At 37.2% G+C, this 24,575-nt stretch overlaps 1 long non-coding RNA gene and 1 pseudogene across 1 annotated transcript; one reads left to right on the top strand and one right to left on the bottom strand.

Annotated features, from left to right (window-relative positions):
* Positions 1-371: 371 nt before the first annotated feature.
* On the top strand, positions 372-23,540 carry LOC118497366. The gene is made up of 3 exons (XR_004899889.1): positions 372-1,017; positions 20,276-20,417; positions 23,377-23,540. It is a non-coding gene; the product is annotated as an uncharacterized LOC118497366 (long non-coding RNA).
* Positions 8,121-11,374, bottom strand: LOC114508903 (annotated as a pseudogene).
* Positions 23,541-24,575: the final 1,035 nt, after the last annotated feature.

Here is a 24,575-nt window from a genome sequence, read left to right as displayed (position 1 = left end):
CCGTAGAAAAATGTTACAAATGCAAGGGAATAACAAGAGTAACAGGTCTGGTTGCATTTCAATTCTTGGGAGAATTAGCACAGACTTCAGGAAGTTACTTTAAAGATATGCAGCAAGGGCTTGCTGCCTGAACTCAGGGTGAGAGAGTTTTAGCAAGAGCAAGTCACAAAGCAATGTAGGTATAATGCAGGCCTGATTTTCCACAGAAGAACTTCTTTGTGGGTGTGGTCCTGCATGCTGCCCCCCCCCCCCCCCCCCGCCCCACTGGTTTTCCACATGGGTGCTAGGCCACATTTCCACGTTTGGCAAAGCAGTTCCCTACAAATCACTACCAACATGCCTTTATTAGAAACCTTTATATACATTTTTAAACAAGATAGTTAGTCCAATTTAATCTGTTGACAAAACCCCATGCATGAACTAGTATAGGACTTAAAGGGAAAAAAAGTGATGTGAAAAAGTTTTTGTTTATCCCTAGACTCTTTATGGAGAGGGTGGGGAGAGGCAAGAATTAAATTTCCTTGAGATTAATTGCCTTACACACATTCTTCTGACGTTGCAAGACTGAGAAAGAGGAAGAAAAAAAGGGAGCTATGACTGTGGTTATATTCTAAAAGAGGGTTTTAGAGAGGGAGAAGAGGACACAGAAGCAAGCTGATTTGACCAGAATCAGAACTTCCCATGACAGATTAAGCAACAAGCAAAGCTTGGAGTCTGAGAGCAAGGAAAGAGTGGAAATTTACAGCTGCTTTGCGTGAGTGTTCAAGTGATCATTTTCTGCTAATGTTCCAAGTTTTCCTGTGGTAACTTTGACTCTTCAAAGAGGTAAGCAGAAAATAAGGACAGGATTGTGGAAACTTCTCTGTCACACTTTGGTAACAGGAAACATCCTCTATTGAATGGAAGATAAAGGCTATTTCATCTAAAGTCCTTGAGCCCCAGAGAGCTGTCTTCAGCACCTCATCATATGTCTACTTTTTGTTGCTTAGACGAGCCTGGGCATTTCTGTAAGATTTGGTGAGTATCAACCAGTCTATATATATACCACTTCATAGAAATGGAATTAATGTGGTAAACTTTACTTTCAGTTGAGGTTTTACAATTATTTATATATTCATTTTAAATCATGTTGTTACCTTGTTTCTTTGTAAATGATAAACTGCTGTTACTAGGAGAGGTTTAAAAAAATGAAGACTCTAAAACAATACTCTTAGGTTGACTAAGACACTTGAACCACTACCAACTATTCTGTGTCCATGAAATATCTTATCTTGGAAACAGGTTTTTATTTACAAAGAGTTTCCAGATTGGAAAAAAAAAAAGGAGAAAACTGTATTTGAACAATGATTAAAATATAATAATAATAAAAAAAGAGTTTCCAAAAATAAAAGTGGTGGCAATATATCATTTTTGATGTTTCTCTTTCAACTTCATGAAAATTCAGAAGTTATCTTCTTCTGTCTGGTGTCACTAAATTTAAAATTATTGTGATGCTTTATAATTTCATAAATATAAATTACAGCATTACATCATGATTCAAATAGAAATATTAATGATTCCATTAGTTAAAAGGATATATAATTTAAATGTTGGATGTTGTCTGTTAGAACCAGTATGTGGCACATGATTTTTTGTAAGTTCTGTAATGAAAATAAAATTAGACAATTTACGTGTTAAGTTTACCATTTGATATAAAATGAATGCACGTGGATTTTAAGTTAAAGAGTAAAGCAGTTATTTTGACTTATAGCTGAATTTAAACTCTTAGTATTTGGTCTGCTGGAGAACTAGAATAACCAGATACATAAATGTATGTAAGCAGTAGAGCAGAAAAATGAAAGTAAACTCTTAAAATATATATTCACATTGTGATACAAACTTAACATAGGAGATTGTATGCTAATTTTATATACATTATTTTAAAAGCATCAGTGGAAGGTTTATATACGTTATTTTAAAAGCATCAATGGAAAGCATCCGTGGGAGGAAGGAAGTATTATTGTTAGCTGCTAAACTGAGTCATTGTGTAAAGATGTACCATCCTAAGCAAAGATTCTAATCTACTCTTTGCCAGCTTCAAAAAATGCCCTTATTGATTCAAGTGAATCCTTTAAGACAGAATTACTTAGCTGAAATGAAAATTTCAGCAGAATGTCAGTAAACATACTAAAATAATTTGTACTCTAGACATAATATAAAATGGCTGTTCTTCCTTTAATATTTCCTCTATGAGTACAGAAGCCTGTAAAACAGGTTTTAGTTTGTGGAATTCCTTTTTTAGCCTATTGATGTATAAGAAACTCAACTGGTCTGTGGAAACCTTTTCTGAACCATTATCTTGCACTTAAAATCAAAAACAAGTACAATAAAGATAATATCACAAATCAACTTCTTTACAGAGTTTCCTACACTCAGTCCTTCTTGAAGTGTTGGAGAACTGGCACACAGCTTTAAAATCTTCAAAAAAAATTTTTTTATTTTAAACTAGTAATTCATTGGTATTATGTTAGTGATGGCACCATTTCTTATGCTCAAATAGCAATAAAGGATATGTCATCACCAGTTTACAAATATTTTGTAGTTGAGAAGTTTATTTGTGAGTCAGTTGTTGGGAATTTGGGACCCGCCTTTCCTAGGAAACAATTCAACAAATGCTCATTTGGCTTTTATTATAGCCCAAGAATATATTTTACTCACACAGTAACAAAATCATCTCCATCCTTAAAAATATTAGAAAATTAATTCTATTGATGAAACTGAATATAAAAATAATTATGTTGAATAAGATATTATCTTTATTTAACCTAATATTAATGCTTGAAGAGAAGCATCTTTACTGAGAGGTGGATGGGTATTTGAAGAATGCTTATCAAAAGGGTTTCTGGGTACTTTTAAGAGCTTTCAAGATTGATTTCACTATTTTTTAAACCTTAATTTATTTTTTAATTATATTTCACTGATTATGCTATTACAGTTGTCCCAATTTTTCCCCCTTTACCCCCTCCCACGTAAAACTCCATACTCCCTCAGGCAATCCCCACACCATTGTTCATGTCCATGGGTCATGTGTATAAGTTCTTTGGCTACTCCATTTCCTATACTGTATCTTTTTATGAGATATAAGCTCACATTAAAATCAGTGATTTTTTCCTTGCCATGGGAATATCTGTAGCTATTGCTTTTATGCTTATCATTCATTTCCGATGTTTAGCCCAGTGTCTGACACTTATGTAGTTACGTAATAAATACTTAGTAAATGAGAACTAAACTATTTCGTTAAAAAAAAATGGAACTGTGTAATTTTTTCAAAGTATGCTAGAAAAGAAAGGGGTTTAAAGGAAGTAGTTTTCAGTTCCAGCCAAGATAGAGACATAGGTAGAAACCCTTTCCTTCCTCGCACAACCAAAAGGAGGATAACAGCCAATCTAAAATCAATAAACAACCAGAAGTGCCAGAACACCAAACTGCATGGAACTCCAACAAACAAGGAATTAGAGAAACAATCAAACAGAGCCACCAGACCGGTAAGAACCCTTGCAAAGGCAGCAGACTGTGCAGGCAGGGTTGGCTGAAGGGGAAACTGAGACAGAGCTGACTGTGGACTATGGCGGTTGCCATAGTGGGAGAAACTCCCAGTCTCACAGGAGGGTTTGTTTGAAAGTGGGATAGAGACCAGCAGGTGAGCTGCATTGTTCCTTCTCTGGCACCTCCCTTACAGGCAGTGCCAAAGCCCTGCAAAGAGGGTTGTCCTGCCCAGGGGAATACCTAAGGCCCCTCCCCCTTACAACTTAACAGGTACACTGAGACAAAGAAATATGGCCCAAATGAAAGAACAGAACAAAGCTTCAGAAAGAGAGCTAAACAATGAGGAGATAGCCAACCTATCTGATGGAGAAATTAAAGCCTTGGTGATCAAAATGCTCCCAGATCTGATTGAGCTTGGTAGAAAAATGAAAAAACAAATGAAGGATACCCAAAATGAAATAAAGCAAAATAGTCAGGAACCAACAGTGACAGCAAGAAAAACAGGACTCAAAGCAACAATTTGAAACAAAAGGAAGAAATAAACATCCAACTGGAACAGAATGAAGAAATAAGAATTCAAAACAATGAAGAGAGACTTACAAACCTCTGGGATAACCCAAAACATTCCAATATCCAAATTATAGAGGTGCCAGAAGGAAAAGAACAGCAGCAAGAAACTGAACTTATTTGAACAAATGATGCAGGAAAACTTCCTCAGTCTGGCAAAGGAAATAGACTTTCAGGAAGTCCAGGAAGCCCAGAGTCTTCCAAAGAAGTTGGGCCCAAAGAGGAACACACCAAGGCACATCATCGTTAAGTTACCCAAGATTAAAGATAAAGAGAGAATCCTAAAAGCAGCAAGAGAAAAGGAGACAGTTACCTACAAAGGAGTTCCCATCAGACTGTCAGCTGATTTCTCAAAAGAGACCTTATAGACAAGAAAGGGTTGGAAAGAAGTATTCCAAGTCATGAAAGGCAAGGACCTACATCCAAGATTGCTCTATCCAGCAGAGTTTTCATTTAGAATGGAAGGGCAGATAAAGTGCTTCTCAGATAAGGTCAAGTTCAAGGAGTTCATCATCACCAAGTCCTTATTATATGAAATGTTAAAGGGACTTACCTAAGAAAAAGAAGATAAAAAACATGTATAGTAAAATAACAGCAAACTCACAATTATTAACAACCACACCTAAAACAAAAACAAAAACAAAAACAAACTAAGCAAACAACTAGAACAGGAACAGACCCAGAGAAATGGAGAACATATGGAGTCTTGGCAACAGGGGAGTGGGAGGAGGAGAGAGGGGGAAAAGATATGGAGAATAAGTAGCATCGATGGTAGGTAGAAAATAGATAGGGGGAGGGCAAGAATAGTATGGGAAATGTAGAAGCGAAAGAACTTATGACACATGGACATGAACTAAAGGGGAGGAATGTGGGTGGGAGAGGGTGTGCAGGGTGGATGGGAATGAAGGGAGTAATGGGACAACTATAATAGCATAATCAATAAAATATATTTAAAAAATAAGATTTTTTTGTCTAATGTTATAAGTGAAAAAAATAAAAATATACAGTTTTTGTAATGAGAGACGTGGCCTGACAAGAATTGATAGAATTGTGGATACTCAGACAAAGCAATAGTTGTACAGAGAAGACCTAACTATTGGGAGAAAAAGAAAAGACCATAGTATGACATGGTGGCAATCCCAAATGAATAGGGATACTGATGAGGAAGGCAATTTACCAGCTAGGTATCTTGAGTACTTAACAGTATGTAAGATGTCAAGTTTAACTCACAAACATTATGTGTTTGCTTATGTGTACTAGGACCCACAGGAAGAAATGTAGCCTATTTGGAAAAATCCAATTAAGTCACAAAATAGTTTAGTTACACTGGCCCTAAAAGTTCTTCTAAAGAGCCAAGATATAAAAATTTAAAAATAGTAATGCAATAAACAGATGAAGTAAAATAATGAATAACAAAGTAAACAATCCAATGAATTCAGATAACACTTATCTGATTTTTAGTGACAAAAAAAATCTCCCATTTGATTAAAAAAACACTTTCTTTGTTAATTAAAAAAATTAAACCTACTGCTACATTAAAAAACTGTAGAAAAGTTCAGGAATTGCCATTCTTTAATGTCACAAGTTATATTTCAAAAGTAATGATTTTGAATAGTCCTAGATGGCATATAATAGGTGCTTAATAAATATTTGCTGATTGAATAAAATAAAGTGGAATAATTTACAGTTTTTCATTTCTGAGATATGAATGCCTGTGTTTACACATACATGTACGTACATATTTAAAATGTACTTTAAAGATAATATTTAGTGGCATTCCTTTAAGAAGGAAAAAAGTATACAATTATGTTAACATGCTTTTTAGTTATCGTCTTAATATTCCATCAGTAATTCAAATAATTTCTTTAAACTGAAATCTTTACTGCTTATAAATGAGATTATACTTTTCAGTTTTGGGAGTCTTATTTCTTTTGTTTTTTTTTAAAGTACAGAAAAAAATGTATTGGAAATCTTTTGAATACATTTCATTTTTTAATTTTATTGTTATAATTACAGTTGCCTACATTTTCCTCCCACCACTCCCCCCCCACCCCAGCCAAACCCACCTGCCTCCCTTGCTTCCACTCTCCCCCTTGCTTTTGTCCATGTGTCTTTTATAGTTGTTCCTGAACAACCTTCCCCCCATTGTCTCCTTCTCCCTTTCCTCTAGTTAGTGTTGGATTGTTCTTAATTTCAATGTCTCTGGTTATATTTTGCTTGCTTGTTTGTTTTGTTAATTAGGTTCCAGCTAAAGGTGAGACCATATGGTATTTGTCCCTCACCACCTGGCTTATTTCACTTAACATAATTCTCTCCAATTCCATCCATGCTGCCTTTTGACCCAGCAATTCCACTGCTGGGATTATATCCTAAGAACACTGAAATACCAATCCAAAAGAACCTATGCACCCCAATGTTCATAGCAGCACAATTTACAATAGTTGAGTGCTGGAAGCAACCTAAATGCCCATCAGTAAATGAGTGGATGAAAAAACTGTGATACATTTACACAATGGAATCCTATGCAGCAGAGAGAGAGAAGGAGCTCCTATTCTTGAATACATTTTAGAGTATAACTCAGTATTTCCAAACAAAGTAGGCTGAAAGGGAGGAAGGTCTGCCACCTGGAGACAGATAACCTCCCCCAGCCCTGTCCTGGGGTCAGTCTAAGACTTACACCTTTTATTGTACAGGCCTGAGGGGCAAGGGCTGGCCTTGAAAATTTTTCTGCTCCTTCCAGGCTCAGCCTGCCTGGCCTCTTGCTGCTGGAATCCTAAAGAAGGTCTGCTGCCTTCACAGGCCAACTATCAGAAGTCAAAGAGGACAACAGCTAACACAAACTGGCCTTTCCATTCTTGGCCTCAAAAGGAGTGCAGTGGCTGGGATGTTGGGGCCGCGTAGGGGATGATTAGTAACTTGCAGTGGGCCTCCATCCTTCTCAGTGCAGGGGCCTTGGGGGTAAACCTGGATCAGTTCAGCCAGTATGGGTGTGCTCTGGCCTGAAGACAGGAGGGCCAGTTGTACACACTGCTGGGAACATTTCTCTGTGGCAGCAGAGCACATGCATAGAGGCAGGGCTCAGGCAAATGGAGAACATGAGAGCCCACTCAAGCCCTCAGAAGAGAAGCCAGCCTTGTAAGTAGGAACAATGTCACGTGAATTTACTAATAAGCAATTAAGGGTTTTGTGCTCCACTGCAGAACAGCTGCTCCCAATGAATATCCCAGGTGGACCAGAAGGAACTAGGCAGGCCTGGTTTTCCACGGCCAGGACTATCAGTTGGGCTGGGAAAGGGGCAGATGGCATAGGTGGGTGAGGCTAGACACCTGACTTACTCAAGTAACAACACCCGAAGGGTTAGATCGATTGTATGCTCAGCTTTACCTTCTCAACAAGGAACCAATGCCACCATTAAACCTCAGCACAGTATACAAACCCTGGGGTTAAAGGAAGGTGATGGCCAGGTCCAGGCCAAAGGAGGAAAGGGCCTATGACCCATCCCTGAGAAACAGGAACAAGTACCCCAGACGGAGGGGCCTGCCTGGACTTCTCTGGGCTCACCAGTGGGCACTATATGTGGCACAACTCTAGGCAGTCACCACGTTTAGCACCCAAGGCTTCCTGGGGTGCCAGAACAAAGTCAGTCACTGTAGAAGCTGGGAGATCCAAGGCTCTCACCAGAAATAGAAGTGTCCAAAGTAAAGCCTGTTGTCAGTTCAAATGCAGCAAGCCTGGGAGGATCTGTTGCCCTCACCACCCCTGTGTTGACTCCCAACTAAAGTACATGGGAAGGAAGATCCCCAGAGCAGCAACCTGGAATCTGAGGAATCTCCACAGGAGGAGGTCCTGCCCCAGGAAGAGGTCCATCACCTTCCCCAAGTGAAAACATCTCATCTGAAACATACTTTCTTTATAAAATATTTGTCTTTGAAAGTAATGAATGTTTACCATGTCCTACAACTAAGGAGCAGCTACAGGGGGAGAGAAGGAATGAGAAGAGTCTCTGCTTTGACTCCCAGGTCCAGAGACACAGGATGGTTTCTATGTAGCTGAGGGGCTGAGCACAGGTAGCCACCAGGGTTGCTCAGACCTTCTGTTAACGGAGGGGCTAGCACAGCTTTCAAGGATGGGAATGGCTGACTTTGGAGTTCTCATCTTGGGCAGAAGGTGTCATATTGCCAAAAATACAGGCACAGGGGCAAAGGGAGGGAGAGAGGAAGAAGTACCAGAACTAAAGGAGACAACAAAGAGAGCCTGAAGAAGCACTTCCATCTTCCTTCCACAATGTTTCTTTCCTCTCTACCTCTATGCTAGTCTCTGGGCCACCAGCTGGAATGTCAAATAGTTTGGTAGGCAGGCGGATGAGGGGCCAGCTACAGGGCAGACCCTGGGGAAGAGGGCCCAACAGTAGGAAGACAGGATGACAGCCTCATTGAAGCAGCTGCTGATGGGCAGTAGAAGCAAATGGCACACCAGAAAGCCCCTTTTTTGTAAAGAGTCTTCCCATATCCAAGGCTAGAGGGTGAGACCTCTGAAATGCCCTAACTGGGCTTGATTGCTGCCACAGAGAATCCAGGAGGTGAGAGCAGGGACTTCTGGATCCCCATGGGTTAAACCAGCTTCCCTCCACTTGGCTTGGAGCAAGATGAGGGATAGGAGCAGCTGATCAATGAGAGGCTCTCTGTGTCTTAGGACCACAAAAGAGGGCTGTTTCCAGTCCTCAAGGGCACCAACTTTTACTGCAGGGTTTCTACAAAGGCATCAAATTCTCGGATATTCTTATGCACAGACAGCTACTCTGACAGTAAATCCAAGTCCTCAGCCATGGACTGTGCCTTGATATCTATGGAGAGGCTGCTCAGCTGAGGGGGGTTCTGAAATTCACAATAGAAGGTCCTCAATTTCATCAGAAGAATGTTGCCTTTAGAAAAAGCCAGTTTAAAGTCTACCATGACAAAGTTGTTGTCGATGTGGCAGCTGCTGCCCTCACTGGAACCCTCAGAGTGCAAGCTGCCCTGGAGCGGAGACTCCGTCTCTGGGGAGTCCAGAGGGTTCACCATGGGATTGACATCCTCCAGCTCTAAATTCTTGGGAGCAAACATGGCAAAGGGTATGTCCAAACTCATCAAGGTCACCTGGTTGATGGGTTTGTTGACAAAAGCCACCACTTTTCAGGCCAAGATGGTCTCCAAGACATTGTGGGGAGAGGCCCGTCCCTCACTGCTGTTTGATAGTTTCAGTACCCTTGCTGCTAGGTATGGCAGCACAGTGGGCCATGTCAGAAGGGGTGCAGGTTTCCAATCTCTCCTGATCAGCCTGTGCACCATGGGCAGGCTGGTTGGGGGCAAGGGGTACTCCACCTTCCTTTCCAGGAACCATTAGCTGGGATGGTGGGAAGGTGGAAAAAGAGGTGGTTCACATTTCTTGAGAATCTTGTACAGAAGGATATGTTATTTCAGTGCCCTCACCAGTGGTTCTATAATTGCAGAGGTACATAGGCAAGGAGCTGGGATAGGGTTGGTTCACAAAGTGATCGATAATATCCATGATGGGTGGGGTCCTCTCAAGTTGCCTGGTGGCACCAAGCAAATTCTGTAAGCACAAGAAATAGTGATGGTGCCTACAGGGGTTCCCACTGTCCCAACACGTACTGTCTGGAAACCTTCTACTAAGCCATTCAGCTGAACTTTCCCAAAATATATCCAGTATAATATGACATATTCATGCCCTTGTTTCCTGGATAGTCTGTAAGCTGGTGTCACCCTAGTTATAGCAAGCAGCAACCACACTCTGTTGTACACTGTGTAGGAAACTTTGATTTCTTTATCACAGTTTTCATTCATTTCAAGACACCAAATTTCTAGTTCTATGGAATCTCCCCCAGAAGTGTTGAGTGAGATCTCCACACAACAGATCTCCCGATGGCAAGCAGCTGCCCTGACAGTGCCTTTACTTCATGTGTAACCTCTGGGATATCTTTGATTACCAAAGTAAACCAGTCTGAACCCACTGGTGATGAAGATGAGCCAGTAGAAATCTTTTCTCTAAGTCAAGCCTGGACAGTCACTTGAACAGTCTTGAGGGAAAAAAATTTAATAGATTTGTCCAGGTCCTTTCTGTCCTGAGAATTGAGATCAGTGTCCATTGTTTATGGGAATCTGCAAAGCTGTGACCCAGAGTGGCTTGGGGCTCTCATTATGGTGGCAGGGACCTGGGTCTGGCTAGCTGCACCTCCTGGCTGAGGGCTCCACGCTCAGGGGCAGCACTGGCACCCTGGGTCACAGACAGATACCCTCTTACTCCTCAGGAGGCTTGTGACTTGTACTCCGCAGGTATTCGCTCTCAGGACTGAGCGAGTTGTTGCACTCACGTCGACCAAAGCTCTTTGAGACTCAAGAGATCACTCCTGCCTTAAGCCCAGCAGCCAGTCATTTCCTGGCACTGCCATCATTAATGTTTGTTTTCAGTTGCTTGATCTGGGAGTCTTATTTCTTAAATGTCTAGCGGAAACTCATCTAGGCTCTCTCAAGTTTGGAAGTATTTTGAAAGGCTACCTACCCATCCAGAAAATCTGTACAAACCTGGAAATCTATAGTATATGAACTATCTTCAGCTAAATTTCTTTCATCTCCATTGTCCTATGTTAATGTTTTTATAGATTGACAGTTCATAGACAGGCATGGGGGCTTGCTGAAGTTCTGAAATGGTTATATTTCACACTATAAGCTAAACCTTGTCACAATACTAGCAACAGTATCTGACTAAAATTTGATTGTTATGTATCAATATAAATAAGTATGTACTTATAGGAAAGACTAAAAAAAGTGAATTTTGAGTTTTCCTTGATAATTCTGTTGTGAAGAATAACCATTGTGAATTTTAGAGATCTGATGTTTGATTACAGTTACTAGTTTTTGAGAATACTAACCTAGCTTCAGATCTCTGCTATAAATTGGGATTGTGCAATTCTAATATAAAGTTACCATTTACTGACAATCATTGATAGCTAATAGATGTAGAAATTTTAGCTCCAACAAATCAATGGAGTTGTCAATAGAAACATTACTACCAACCTAATAAATGAAGTTACTGGTTGTTTTTCTTCAAAAGTAATCTAATAGGTTATTATTTATAACAGTAAACAAATTAGTAATTATATGTCTCCCTGACTTCACATACTAATTGTATTTTAAAATTATCTCAATGTTTCTAATCCATTATATTAAGGAGCTTCCCAAGGACATGGGCCTTCCTTCCTTCCTTCCTTTCTTTTCTTTCTTTTTAGGGAGAAGGGAAGGGAGAGAGAGAGGGAGAGAAACCTTGATGTGTGGTTGCCTCTCTCACACACTCTGAACCAGGGACCCAGCCCGCAACCTAGGCATATGCCCTGACTGGGAATCTGACTGGTGACCCTTTGGTTCTCAGGCCGGTACTCAAACCACAGCCACACCAGCCAGAGCAGGTTTCTCTTATAAAAGAATTTTTGAGCCTGATCAAGGCTTCCAGATCAATGTGGATGCATAAAAACCTCACAAGTTTTTAATTTCTATGTAAATTGTCCATATTTAGAAAATATCTCTCCCTTAAACTCTGGTAATAAAAATTATAAAAACAAAATAATTCTTAATCATTTTCAACTAAAGAAAAGGATGATCAATGAAAGACCTCATTTATACATCTACTGATTTTCACTTATTTCTATAGGTATTCAAGTACAAAATTCAATTGTAATGTCTTCCAATTACAATTAGGGTGTATATTTTAAAAGAATAGCTGAAGCCCTGGCTGGCGTAGCTCAGTGGATTGAGCGCAGGCTGCGAATCAAAGCATCACAAGTTCGATTCCCAGTCAGGGCACATGCCTGTGTTGCAGGCCAGGTCCCCAGTGGGGGCCACCTGAGAGGCAACCACACATTGATGTTTCTCTCTCTCTCTTTCTCCCTCCCTTCCCCTCTCTAAAAAGAAATAAATAAAATCTTTAAGAAAAAGAATAGCTGAAGGATAGAAGGCATTGATTGGGGGATACCTTGATTTGGTGTTATAACATAAATACCTATAGTGATATGCTTTGTGCTTTTTAATTTATTATCTCTATGAGGACAATTCTAAATTATGATTGAAGAGGAGAGGGACAGGTGTCCTTATATACTGTAGAACTTTTAGGTGTATTTTTTTAATTTTAAAGTTTATATTCACTTCTGGTCAAAATGGCAGTATAGATAAACACAGCTCACCTCCTCACATAACCACATCAAAATTACAACTAAACTATAGAACAACCATCACTCAGAAACATCAGAAATCGAGTTGAATGGAATCTGACAACTATGGAATTAGAGCAACCACATTTATCCAGGCTGGTAGGAGGGACGGAGATGTGGAGACTTGGAGCAGGCTGGTATTACACCCATGCATAGTGGATAAGAATTTGAGAGGCATATCTCAGGAGTGAGGGGTCCAAGGCCCATACCAGGTCCCCCAGCCCAGGGTTCCAGTTCTAGAAGATAAGTCCACTAACTACTAGGAGCAAACCAGTGGGAACTGAATTGGTGGAAGAAACTGCTGGATTCCCAAGCAGTTTCTCTTAAAGAACCCACATACAGACTTGACTCAGACTCACCCTTTCTGAACTCCAGTAACAGGATAGGAGCTGGAAATGCACCAATGGTATATGGGAAGGAACTGAAGTGTCCAGCCTCAGTGTGAGGGCTGGGAAGTAACCTTTTCCCAGACAGAACAGTGGGTACAAGCCATTTTTCTAAACCCTCTCCCCACAGAGCCACAGAGCCAGGAGACAGACACCATATCTGAGACTCCATCAATCTGGCACACAGTGTTTGCCCCACCCTGATGATTCTCTGAATCCCTGCATCTCTCAACATTTGAGCCCTCCTAGCTGTTTCCAGTAGCTTTTCCATACCAATGGCTTGTCTTGTCCCATGCTTCAGATTTTCCTAAACCCTCTCAAACAAGTAGCATCTGGTTTCAGGGAGCACTGTACCTCTCATTAAGTTGCCCAGGCTCAAAACCAGTAGCAGCTGGCCTTGCCTAACCACCTCCAAGCTCAGCACAAGTAACAACCATCTGAAGATTGCTTTGTAGATTATGCTGTGTGATCCTGGACAAAACATTGTGGGTGGCTGACTCTGGACATGACAACAGCAGTCAAGGCTCAACTACAGTAGGAGGGTGTACACAGTGCACACAGTGGACAACCTTCAGTACCCAGCTAGAGTACTAGGGAAGGCTGTGCCAACAGGACTCTATAGGATACCTACTACATTAGGCCACTCTACCAAGCCTGGGAGACATATGTATTAGTTCTATCTATGTATTAGTTCTATCTAATACATAGAAACACACACAGGGAGGCTGTTAAAATGAGGAGACAAAGAAACATGGCCCAAGTGAACAGAACAAAACTCTAGGAGACAGCAGATAAAGAGCTTCCCAGATAAGAAAAAACTGAAGGAGCTCATCATCACCAAACCATTATTATATGAAATGTTAAAGGGACTTTTTAAAGAAAAAGTTCAAAACTATGAACAATAAAATGGCAATAAATACATATCTATCAATAATTGAATTTAAAAAATAGGACCTTGGTGAGGACCTCAAGAGCATTGAAAAAAAATCAGTTAGAAATGATACACTAATTGAAATAATGAACAATTCACAGGGAATCAACAGTGGAGTGGATGAAGCCAAGAATTGAGTCAGTGATTTGGAATATAATGAAGCAAAAAGCAACCAATAAGAACAGCAAGAAGAAAAAAGAAGAAAAAAAACATTGTAAGGAGCCTCTAGGACAACTTCAAGAATACCAACATTCACATCATGGGAGTGCTGGAAGGAGAAAAGAGAGAGCAAGAAATTGGAAACCTCTTTGAAAAAATAATGATGGTCCTGGCTGTTGTGGCTCAGTGGATTGAGTGCTGGCCTGTGAAGCAAAGGGTTGCTGGTTCTATTCCCAGTCAGGACACATGCCTGGGTTGTGGGCCAGGTTGCTAGTTTGGGGCATGTGAGAGGCAACCACACATTGATGTTTATCTCCCTCCCTCTCTCTAAAAATAAATAAATAAAATCTTTTTTAAAAAATGAAAAAATAATGACAGAAAACTTTCCTAACTTAGTGAAAAAAATAGACATACAAGCCCAGGAAGAGAGGCTCAAAGAAGATGAACCCAGAGAGGCCCACAACAAGATACATCATAATTAAAAGGCCAAAAGTTAATGTCAAAGATAGAATCTTAAAAGCAGCAAGAGAAAAGCTGCTCATGACCTACAGAGCAGTTCCCATAAAACTGTCAGCTGATTTCTCAAATGAAACTTTGAAGACTAGAAGTGATTGGCAAGAAATATTCAAAGTGATGAAAAGCAAGGATCTACAACCAAGATTAATCTACCCATCAAAGGTATCATGTAGAATTGAAGGACAGACAACGAGATTCCCAGACAAGAATAAGGTAAAGGAGTTCATTACCACCAAACCAGTATTATATGAAATGTTAAAGGGTCTTTTCTAAGAAGAAGAACAAAAATGTGAACAATAAAATGGCAATAAATACATATATATCAATAATTGAATTTTAAAAACAAAATAAATAAGCAGAACAGAAACAGAATCATAAATAGAATGTTTTGCTGGTTGCCAAATTAGAAGGGGGTTGCTCCAGGATGTGCAAAGTAGATTAAGGGATTGGGAAATACAAATTCGTAGTTATGAAATAGTCATCGGGATATAAATTACAGAATAGGGAATAGAGTAGTCAGAACATAGCAATGGTGTAAGGATTGCTTGAGGTACTGGGTAGGGGGCTGGTTAGAGGGGGGCAAAGGGTAGAAAACTGGGACAACTTTAACAGCATAAACAGTAAAACAATTTTTTTAAATTTACATTCAATAAAATGCTCCCATTTTAAGAGGACAGTTCAGTGAAAATTGACAAATGGAACCATCCTAATTTTTTAGAAAATAAACGATATAGGTCTGATTATTTGCCACAGATTCACTTTTGATTGCATTCTTTCTAGTTGTGAGTCCTATTTGGAATACAGATAAAAGTATGGTAGTTCCTTAACTTTTTTGAAAATTTTTATGTGGTGGTAGGTTTCCTTCTTTCTCTTTTTCTTCTTAGCAAGTTCAAAGAAATGATTTGGGGAATGTTTCTCTCTCCTCATTGATTGTAAATAAACTTAGTGAAGGGAAAGAATGCTTGTTTTTGAGTTGGCTTTCTTGCAGGGAGTTCGCAGTTTGATTATACTTTTTATGGTTTCAGCGTATGGAAATCTTGACATTTTTCTTGGCTTCATAAACTTCCCACTCCCTTTAACTTTTGTGGATATCCTTGAAATTAGAACTGTTATTGAACAGCACAAATGGAGGTTAGACATAAAGGCCTAGAAATACTCATTGGCCTCCTGCAGAGAGGTATTTACTCCCTTTTAAAATATTTTAAGAGATAACAGTGAAGGCATTTAATGCCCTAAATGACCTCTTCTCCTAGTTTTCCTTTCTCTTTTACCCTTCAACACTCCTCTCCAACTATGTCACTGAATATGCTCAGATGAATCACTCATGTGATTGATTTTGGGCCATCTTTAATGGAATTCAAAGTTAGGAACATGAAATATTTTACTGTGTACCAGGAAAGGGAGTGCTGCCAACATCTACAAAACCTACAGGGACTTACTGCCTTGGGAGCACAGCTAAATGATCTTTTTTGGCTTTTTCTCTAGAATCTAAGCCAAGTACTTCTCTTTATGAAATTTCACAGCCAAAGTACCCAAAATCATATTTGACTTATGCTTTGAAAAGACATAATGATCCGATATTCCACAGATTGAAGGTTTTAAAAAAGGTTGTTTCATCATTTAAAATATCATTCATGAGGTCTTTTCTTTTTAAAAAATTATTTACTTTTAGAGAGAGGGGGAAGGAGGGAGAAAGAGGAGAGAAATATCAATGTGCAGTTGCCTCTCACACATCCCATCTGAGAACCTGGCCCACAACCGAGGCATGTGCCTTGACTGAGAATCAAACGAGCAACCCTTTGGTCACAGGCTGGCACTCAATCCACTGAGCCACACCAACCAGGGCTGAGGTATTTTCATTATAAAACTATTTGCGTGATCTATTGAACAAAGTTTAGAAAAAGCAAAATTTAAAGGAAGAAAGTTATCCACAGCCAACGACCGAGATGCAATTACTGTTAATTTATTTTGAATTATTTTTCTATATATTAGTTTTGTCTATTTGTGATTTTGTTTGCTTTTACATAGTTGTAGTTATACTCTATAATGTGGGATGCTGTTTTTAACACTTCCATTTTCTTCACATGTTTTGTAAACAGTTTCATAGCCATATACTATATTTTATCAAACTGAAAAGCCACTTGTTATAAAGCACATACTTTATGTACTTCTGAGAAAGAAAAAACTGCCAGTTCCTGTAAAGTCCCATTAATTACAGCAACAAAGTTGCTACTATGGCAGAGGTTGTGAACATTTAAAGTTTCTAGATTCATACTGCCATATTACTGTCCAATTTATTTTCTTTTTAAAAATATTTTTTCTTCATTATGCTATTACAGTTTTCCCAATTTTCCCCCCTTTATCCGCTCTCCACCCTGCCCCCTCCAACCCTCCAGCATTCTCCCCACCTTAGTTCGTGTCCATGGGTTGTACATATAAGTTCCTTAAGTCCTCTGTGTCCAACACCACTTTTTTTATCTCTCCCTGTCTACTTTATGCCTACTAATTATGCTTCCTCTTCCCTGTATCTTTTCTTCCCTATTCGTCCCTTCCCCCTCCCCACTGAAATCCCTCCATGTGATATCCATTTCTCTGATTCTGTTCCTGTTCTAGTTGTTTGCTTAGTTTTTGTTTTCATTGTTTTTCTTATCTTTTAGGTTCATTTGTTGATAGTTGAGAGTTTGTTATCATTTTACTGCTCATATTTTTTATCTTTTTATTAGATCAGTCCCTTTAACATTTCATGTAATAAGGGCTGGGTGATGGTGAACTCCTTTAACTTCACACTATCTGGGAAGCACTTTATCTGCCCTTCCATTCTAAATAATAGCTTTGCTGGATAGAGTAATCTTGGATGTAGGTCCTTGCTTTTCATGACTTCAAATACTTCTTTCCAGCCCCTTCTTGCCTGCAAGGTCTCTTTTGAGAAATCAGCTGACAGTCTTACAGGAACTCCTTTGTAGGTAACTGTCTCCTTTTCTCTTGCTGCTTTTAGGATTCTCTCTTTATCTTTAATCTTGGGTAACTTAACGATGATGTGCCTTGGTGTGTTCCTCTTTGGGCCCAACTTCTTTGGAAGACTCTGGGCTTCCTGGACTTCCTGAAAGTCTATGTCCTTTGCCAAACTGAGGAAGTTTTCCTTCATTATTTGTTCAAATAAGTTCAATTTCTTGCTGTTGTTCTTTTCCTTCTGGCACCCCTATAATTAGGATATTAGAACATTTCAGGTTGTCCCAGAGGTTCACAAGCCTCTCTTCACTTTTTTAAATTCTTGTTTCTTCATTCTGTTTCAGTTGGATGTTTATTTCTTCCTTTTGTTTCAAATTGTTGCTTTGAGTCCTGGTTTTCTTTCTGTCACTATGGGTTCCCTAACTATTCTGCTTTATTTCATTTTGGGTATCCTTCATTTGTTTTTTGATTTTTCTACCAAGCTCAATCAGATCTACACTTAACCTTAAGATCTACACTGAACATATTTTAACTGAGTATAATGCAGATTACTTCCCTAGTAACCCTTCTTCCCATTTCCATTAGTAGCTTTTCTAAACTTTTATCTCTTTCCTTAAAGTCCCTACCATACTCCCCTGTTATTTATTTCTCTCTACCAGTGACTTGTTCTTCTACTTCGAGAAAATCAAGGTCACAAAATAAAAACATATATATTGAATATAGTCTGCATTGTACCCAACATGTATAAAATCTTATTCAGTTTATAAAGGAAATTGATGTATTCAAGTGAGGACACACACACAAAAAAACCCCCTGGAATTTATTTATTAAAAATTGTGTATTTATTCTTACATATTTAAACTTCAGTCACCTTCAAATTACTCTCCATTTCATATGATACACCTATTGAGATGTTTTTTCCACTGCTCAAAACAGTTTTTGATTTCATTGATTTTGATGCCTTTTAGTGCTTCTGCCTTTTTTGTTTCACCTCTTCCACTGGGCAAAACTTATCCCTCTGTGGATTTTTTTCATCTGGGAAACAAAAAATCTCACTCAAGGCAAGATCAGGTGAATAGGGAGGGTGGGGCATGGGGTCATGCCATTTTTGGTGAAAAACTGCTGAACACGGAGCACAGTGGGGGCAGGTGTGCTCATAAATCACTCATCATGAAATGTACAAAAATGTTGAAAGAGTCTTCAAAAACAATTCACTGAAGCCAATTGCAGCCTCTCACAACAACACCAGCTGGTACACTGATATAGATAGGTCCCTAGAACTCTCACCTAATGGGGGAAGCCTATACCATAAGGGGCCCACCCTCCAGAAGATAATTCTGAGTTTTTTTGGTCCCTCTTCATATTTGTTCTTTTATGTAACCTATAAATATATGTTTTTCTTACAATAAAAGATAATACAATATCTGCCCTATATGCAGTGTTGGGCAAAGTAGGTTTATAGTTGTTCATATGGAAAATAATACAACAATTAATAAATACAAGAATAAACTCACAGTCTCACAACTGTAAACCTACTTTTGCCCACATGTACATATATATATAAAATAGATGTATATAAAATCTACACCACACACACGTAAAAACTTTGTATTGTCTTATATTCATATTAACATTGCTAGGCATATATTTATGCATCTTTATCCTCAACATTTGTTTCATTTTGTTGTGTCCATTGCTGAGTTTATAGATCAATTGTGTGTGTGCATATATGTGCACTAACTCAATATGAGTCTTGATTTTTTAGTAGTGGAATTTAACCCACTTGTATATATTGTAATTACTAATGTTTGCTCTTATTTCTCCATAATGTTTCATGTTCTGTAATTACTATTTGCTTCTTTTTTACAAAAAAATTTCTACTCCTGATTCAGTCAAATTATTTTTGTTCCTTTGTTCCCCATTTTGGTAGTTGAAAGTTCTGCCTCTTACATCTGTTGTGTTCCTTGAACAAAGTATAAAATCTACAAAAGAGTTTAACTTATTTGTATTTTTCCAGATATTGTTATTGTTGTTTTTGTTACATTTTTCCTCTATCAAAATACTTTAAGAATACTTTTTACACAATTGTATTAAGCTTCACAGACACATACCAGCCTTCATTTAAAGTTAACTTTAAATTTTATCAATTTCTTTGCTCAACTCCATATCTTTTTCAACTATTTCTTTCATTTTCCTATTTCTTCATTCTCTTCCTTTCTCTTCCTCTCATCCTGCTCCATTAACCTTAGGTTATTTCACTTTGCCCTCACAAATGCCTAATAATTTGGACAGAGTATAGAATTCCAGATTAAAAATCTTTTCCTCTAGAAGCTACATAAAACAATGTTTCACTGTTTTCAACATTTGATTTCAACTTACAAATCTGAATTCTTCTTTTAGAGTCTGGTTCTTAGGTGCTGCTCTGGATTTCCCCCTTTTGGAAATTTGTAGGATTTCTCTTTGGTGTTAAAGAGTTAGTCCTCATTTTATCAGTGAATATAGTCAGCTGAATATTTGAAGAGAAAAGAACAGATTCTAAATAATTTTACATGATAATTTTGTGATTGCTGTGGAGTAGCATGCTTTTAAATATCACTGTACTATAGTATGTGGATCTTAATCCCACTTAAGTGTTACATATTTTATTTTATCTACTATTATTATCATCATCAGTTTTTTTAGTCAAAATAATCTAGTTTTAAATACCAGCTTGTTCTCTGAAGCTTGTTCTCTTTCTCCATTCTTGTATAATCCTGTTTCTATTATGGGAAACCTTTTAAATTTTGAGGAAAACCATGTAGGTAAAGTTTCAGAAATATTTCGTATGCACTTAAATTTGGCTTAAAACTTGATGAAACTCATTTAGTTGGATTTTAATGTTCTAAAGTACTGAATTGAAAACTTATGTCATTTTAGTTTAACAATTTAATTGTGTTCAGTTAAATTTGTAATTTGGGGGGGGGGTTATATGTTTGTTTTTAGCATTCCATATTGGAACAAGTGATTTCTATAGATGAAAAAAATGCCTTTGTTTAGTAAATCACATAAAAATCCAGCAGAAATTGTGAAAATTCTGAAAGACAACTTAGCCATTTTGGAAAAGCAAGACAAAAAGACAGAAAAGGTATAAGCTAAAACAATAACATTATTTTTAAAATATATGTATTCAAGACCAAAAACCAACATAAAAGTTTAATGAAATACCCCAAATATGGTCTGTGATGGGACACACAGTCACTGTGAATACATTTAAATTGATTTCAGGTTTTATACACCTAATAATTGTTGAGAGTGTTGTCTTCAACTCCTAATTCATTACCTGGAGTCAGTCTCTGATGAAACCTGTGAAACCTGGATCTCTCTTGACTACAAGCTTAAAAATCTAAGGGGTACTGTATATAATGTTATACTGGCATACAGGTTACGAAGTTTTTATTTAAAGATCAATTGATAGTTTCTACTGTTTGCAACCTCATTTTGACATTGTTTAATGTCCTACCAAGCACATCTTCCTCATAGGAAGGGCTTTTCAGTGTTTCAGTCATTGCCTCAAAGGAATGTTGAATCCTACATATTTGATTTCTCTCTATAGTGACTAGTTTATGGTAAGATTAAAGATATCTATACAATAAATACCCTTGAGTGCATAATATATTTCTGTCTTAGTGTATGATACAATCTTGTTCTCTTGTAAGGATGTAGAAATATGTTTCTCATCCTACATCTTGAAAGTAATGTAGAAATATATGTTAATCTTAGTGTACTTTCTAATATCAAGCCAAATACTGATCCAAAGAGAAAAAAAGAAATGATCTTCATAAAAGAGTAAATCTAAATGACAAAGTTAAGAAAAAAAAATTTAAAAACAGAAAAAAGATACTCATCCTCATTAGTAATCAGGAAAAGTCCAATTAACTGTAATATATTCATAATACATGTGTTCTACCTTAGCAAAATTGTCTGATGGTGTTAAGTGTTGACAAATATGGAAAGCAATAAGAACTTTGATTCACTGTGACTAGTAAAGTGTAAATTGGTTTTTGGAAACCAGTTTAGTGTATTATCTGTTAGATAGGAAACTATGTGTGTTCCTACTAGATATAAATTGTAGAGAAATTCTTGAACATGGGCCCAGGATTCATGTACAAGAATGTTAGTAGCATTGTGTTGTTCATAATGACCCCTCAATGAAAACAACCCAAATGTTCATCAACAGTAGAGATGATATTGAAGTGGTCACTTATTGAAATACTGTAGAGCAACAAAAATTAAGAACTGCTACTTACATTCAGCAGCATGGATGAATCTCACAAGGGGACAGGTACTATCCCAACTCAACAGAACTAAACTATATTATTTTGGGCTGCAAACATAGGTGAGAAAAATATGAAGAAAAATAAATAAATGATTGGTATCAGAAACATAAAAATTTTTCTTTAGGCTGAAAAAGGGCCATTCAGATAATATCTAGGGTACTTAAAATGTTTCTTGACCTGTTTAGTAATCATGAAGGTGTTTGCTTTACAATTACTCTTAACTCTACATATGTTTAAAGTACTCTTCTATGGATATATTCACAACTTAAAAAACTTCTGACATTTAATAAATTAAGGATTGCTTCAATCAGATCATAAAATATATCTGGAAATTATTTTTTAAGTAGTGCCATCTACTATTAGTTATATTTATATTGCCTTATTCTCTTTATTTCCTTCCTCAATTATAATTATTAGAGTACTATACTTAAAGCTGTGGTAAACTGTATTTTTCAGACCATAAGACGGCCTTCCCTTTCCCCCCCAATTTGGGAGGAATAATGGCTGCTGTTGAGATCTGTTTACATTTACATTGGTGAATTATTATGTTATTTATGTTATTAAATATTTTGCCACATTTTTTGCTTCAAAATTTTTTTCCCTATTTTCCTCTTCTAAAACCTAGATGCGTCTTATGGTCCAAAAATAGAGTATATATTTTTAAATGGTCAGCAAATCAAATTGTTAACTAATTGGTCTGTTCTCTCTTCATCTTTATTAATTTTTAAAGCTTTTTACTGAAATATAATTTGCATTCCATATAATCGACCATTTAAAAGTCTACCATTTAGTCATTTTTAGTATACTCATGGTTGTACAACCATCACCATTATCTAATTCCAGAATATTTCCAACCCCCCAAAGAAACTCTGTACCCCATTAGCAGTCATGTCTCATTCTACCCTCACCAGGCCCTAGCATGCACTAATCTACCTCTATCGGTTTTCCTGTTATTCTTTAAATGTAGTGAAATTTTTTTGTTTGTTTGTTTGTTTAAGTTTTATAGATAGCAAAAAAGATAATGACTGTGTGTGAAGGGAAAGGAGATTGACAAAGAAATTTTATGGGTTTTGACAACTTATTATTTTATACCTAGTCCATTTAAAAAATCAGAAAAATGGCCTGGCTAGTGTGGCTCAGTGGACTGAGTGCCAGCCTGTGAACCAAAATGATACCAGTTGATTCCTAGTCGAGGTACATGCCTGGGTTGTGGGCCAGTTCCCCAGGTTGGGGGGTACAAGAGGCAACCAATGTATGATGTATCACTCCCACATACATGTTTCTCTCCTTCTCTTTCTCCCTCCCTTCCCCTCTCTCTAAAAACAATAATTTTTAAAAAATAAATAATTTTTTTAAGTCAGAAAAATAGGGACTTGTTAAAAAACCTTAGCAAATGCTTTAAAGACTAGTAACTACTAATAAGTTTTTAACTTTTAGTTTAACTTATAAGTAGTTTAAATTTAATTTTCAAGAGTTAAATTTAGAATCAATTACTGACAGAGTTGTCTGTGTCTGAGTAGGTTTAAAAGAATTTTTTTCCAGTTATGTTGACTAAATAGAAATACTAGAGATATTTTGTGTGTATATAAATTTTAGTAATTTTTAAAATAAAAAAGCAGCACTTACTAAAAGGTTTTTGTTTATAACTATACAGTGTTTTTTTATCATAAATAAACAGGGCCTAAATAAATGATTTTTGTTTGTTCATTTGTTTATAACCTGAAAATTTTTATTTACTTAAGTCTTGGCATACTTTTTGTTCACTAGGCTTCAGAAGAAGTGTCGAAATCACTGCAAGTAATGAAAGAAATTCTGTGTGGTGCAAATGACAAAGAAAACCCAATGGAGGCTGTGGCTCACCTAGCACAAGAACTCTACAATAGTGGGCTGCTGGTGACACTGATAGCTGACCTACAACTGATAGACTTTGAGGTAAACTATCTGTAAGAGTATTATATCTCTGCATTTCAATTTTAATATCTATCAATATATGACTAATTTTTTATTACTGTTGATTAAAAGTTTTCTCTAAAACTGTAAAATCACTTTAATCTTTTTAAAAATTACAACAATTATTTTTAATTACAGCTAACATACAACATTATATTATTTCAGGTATACAACATAGTGATTAAACATTTATATAACTTACGGAATGATCATCCCAATGAATTTAGTGCCCATCTTCCACCACACATAGTTATTATAATATTGTCTATATTCCCTTTGCAGTACTTTACATCCCCATGACTGTTTTTATAACTGATAATTTGTACACCTTAATTCCTTGCTCCTTTTCACTCATCACCCCCAACACCATTTTCATCAATTTGTTCTCTATATCTACGAGTTTGTTTCTGTTTTGTTAGTTCAATTTGTTTTTTAGATTTCCACATATAAGTGAAATCATTTGGTATTTGTCTCTCTGTCTGACTTATTTCATTTAGCATAATACCCTCTAGGTCCTCCCATGTTGTCACAAATGGCAAAGACTTCATTCTTTATGGCTGATAAATATTCTATTGTACCACTTTTTCTTTACCCATTCATCTATTAATAGACCCTTAGGCTGTTCCCATATCTTGGCTATGGTAAATAGCAAAAGTAAGCATAGTAAGCATAGGGTTGCATATGTCTTTTTCAAATTAGTGTTTTGGATTTTGTCAGATAAATGCCCATAAGTAGAATTACTGGATTATATGGTATAGTTCTATTTTTAATTTTTTGAAGAACCTTCATACTGTTTTCCACTATGCTGTACCAATTTATGATCAAACTAACAGTGTAAAAGGTTCCCTTTTCTCCACAGTCTTACCAACACTTGTTTGTTGATTTATTGATGATGGGCATTCTGACAGGTGTGAGGTGACATTTCAATATGGTTTTCATTTTCATTTCACTGATGACTAGTGACTTTGAGCATCTTTTCATATTTGTATTGGTCATCTGTATATCCTCTTCGAAGA

Source organism: Phyllostomus discolor, chromosome 11, assembly GCF_004126475.2.
Source record: "Phyllostomus discolor isolate MPI-MPIP mPhyDis1 chromosome 11, mPhyDis1.pri.v3, whole genome shotgun sequence".
NCBI lineage: Eukaryota > Metazoa > Chordata > Mammalia > Chiroptera > Phyllostomidae > Phyllostomus > Phyllostomus discolor.
The sequence above is the reverse complement of the archived record's forward strand: the minus strand, read 5'-3'. Positions and strand labels throughout refer to the sequence as shown.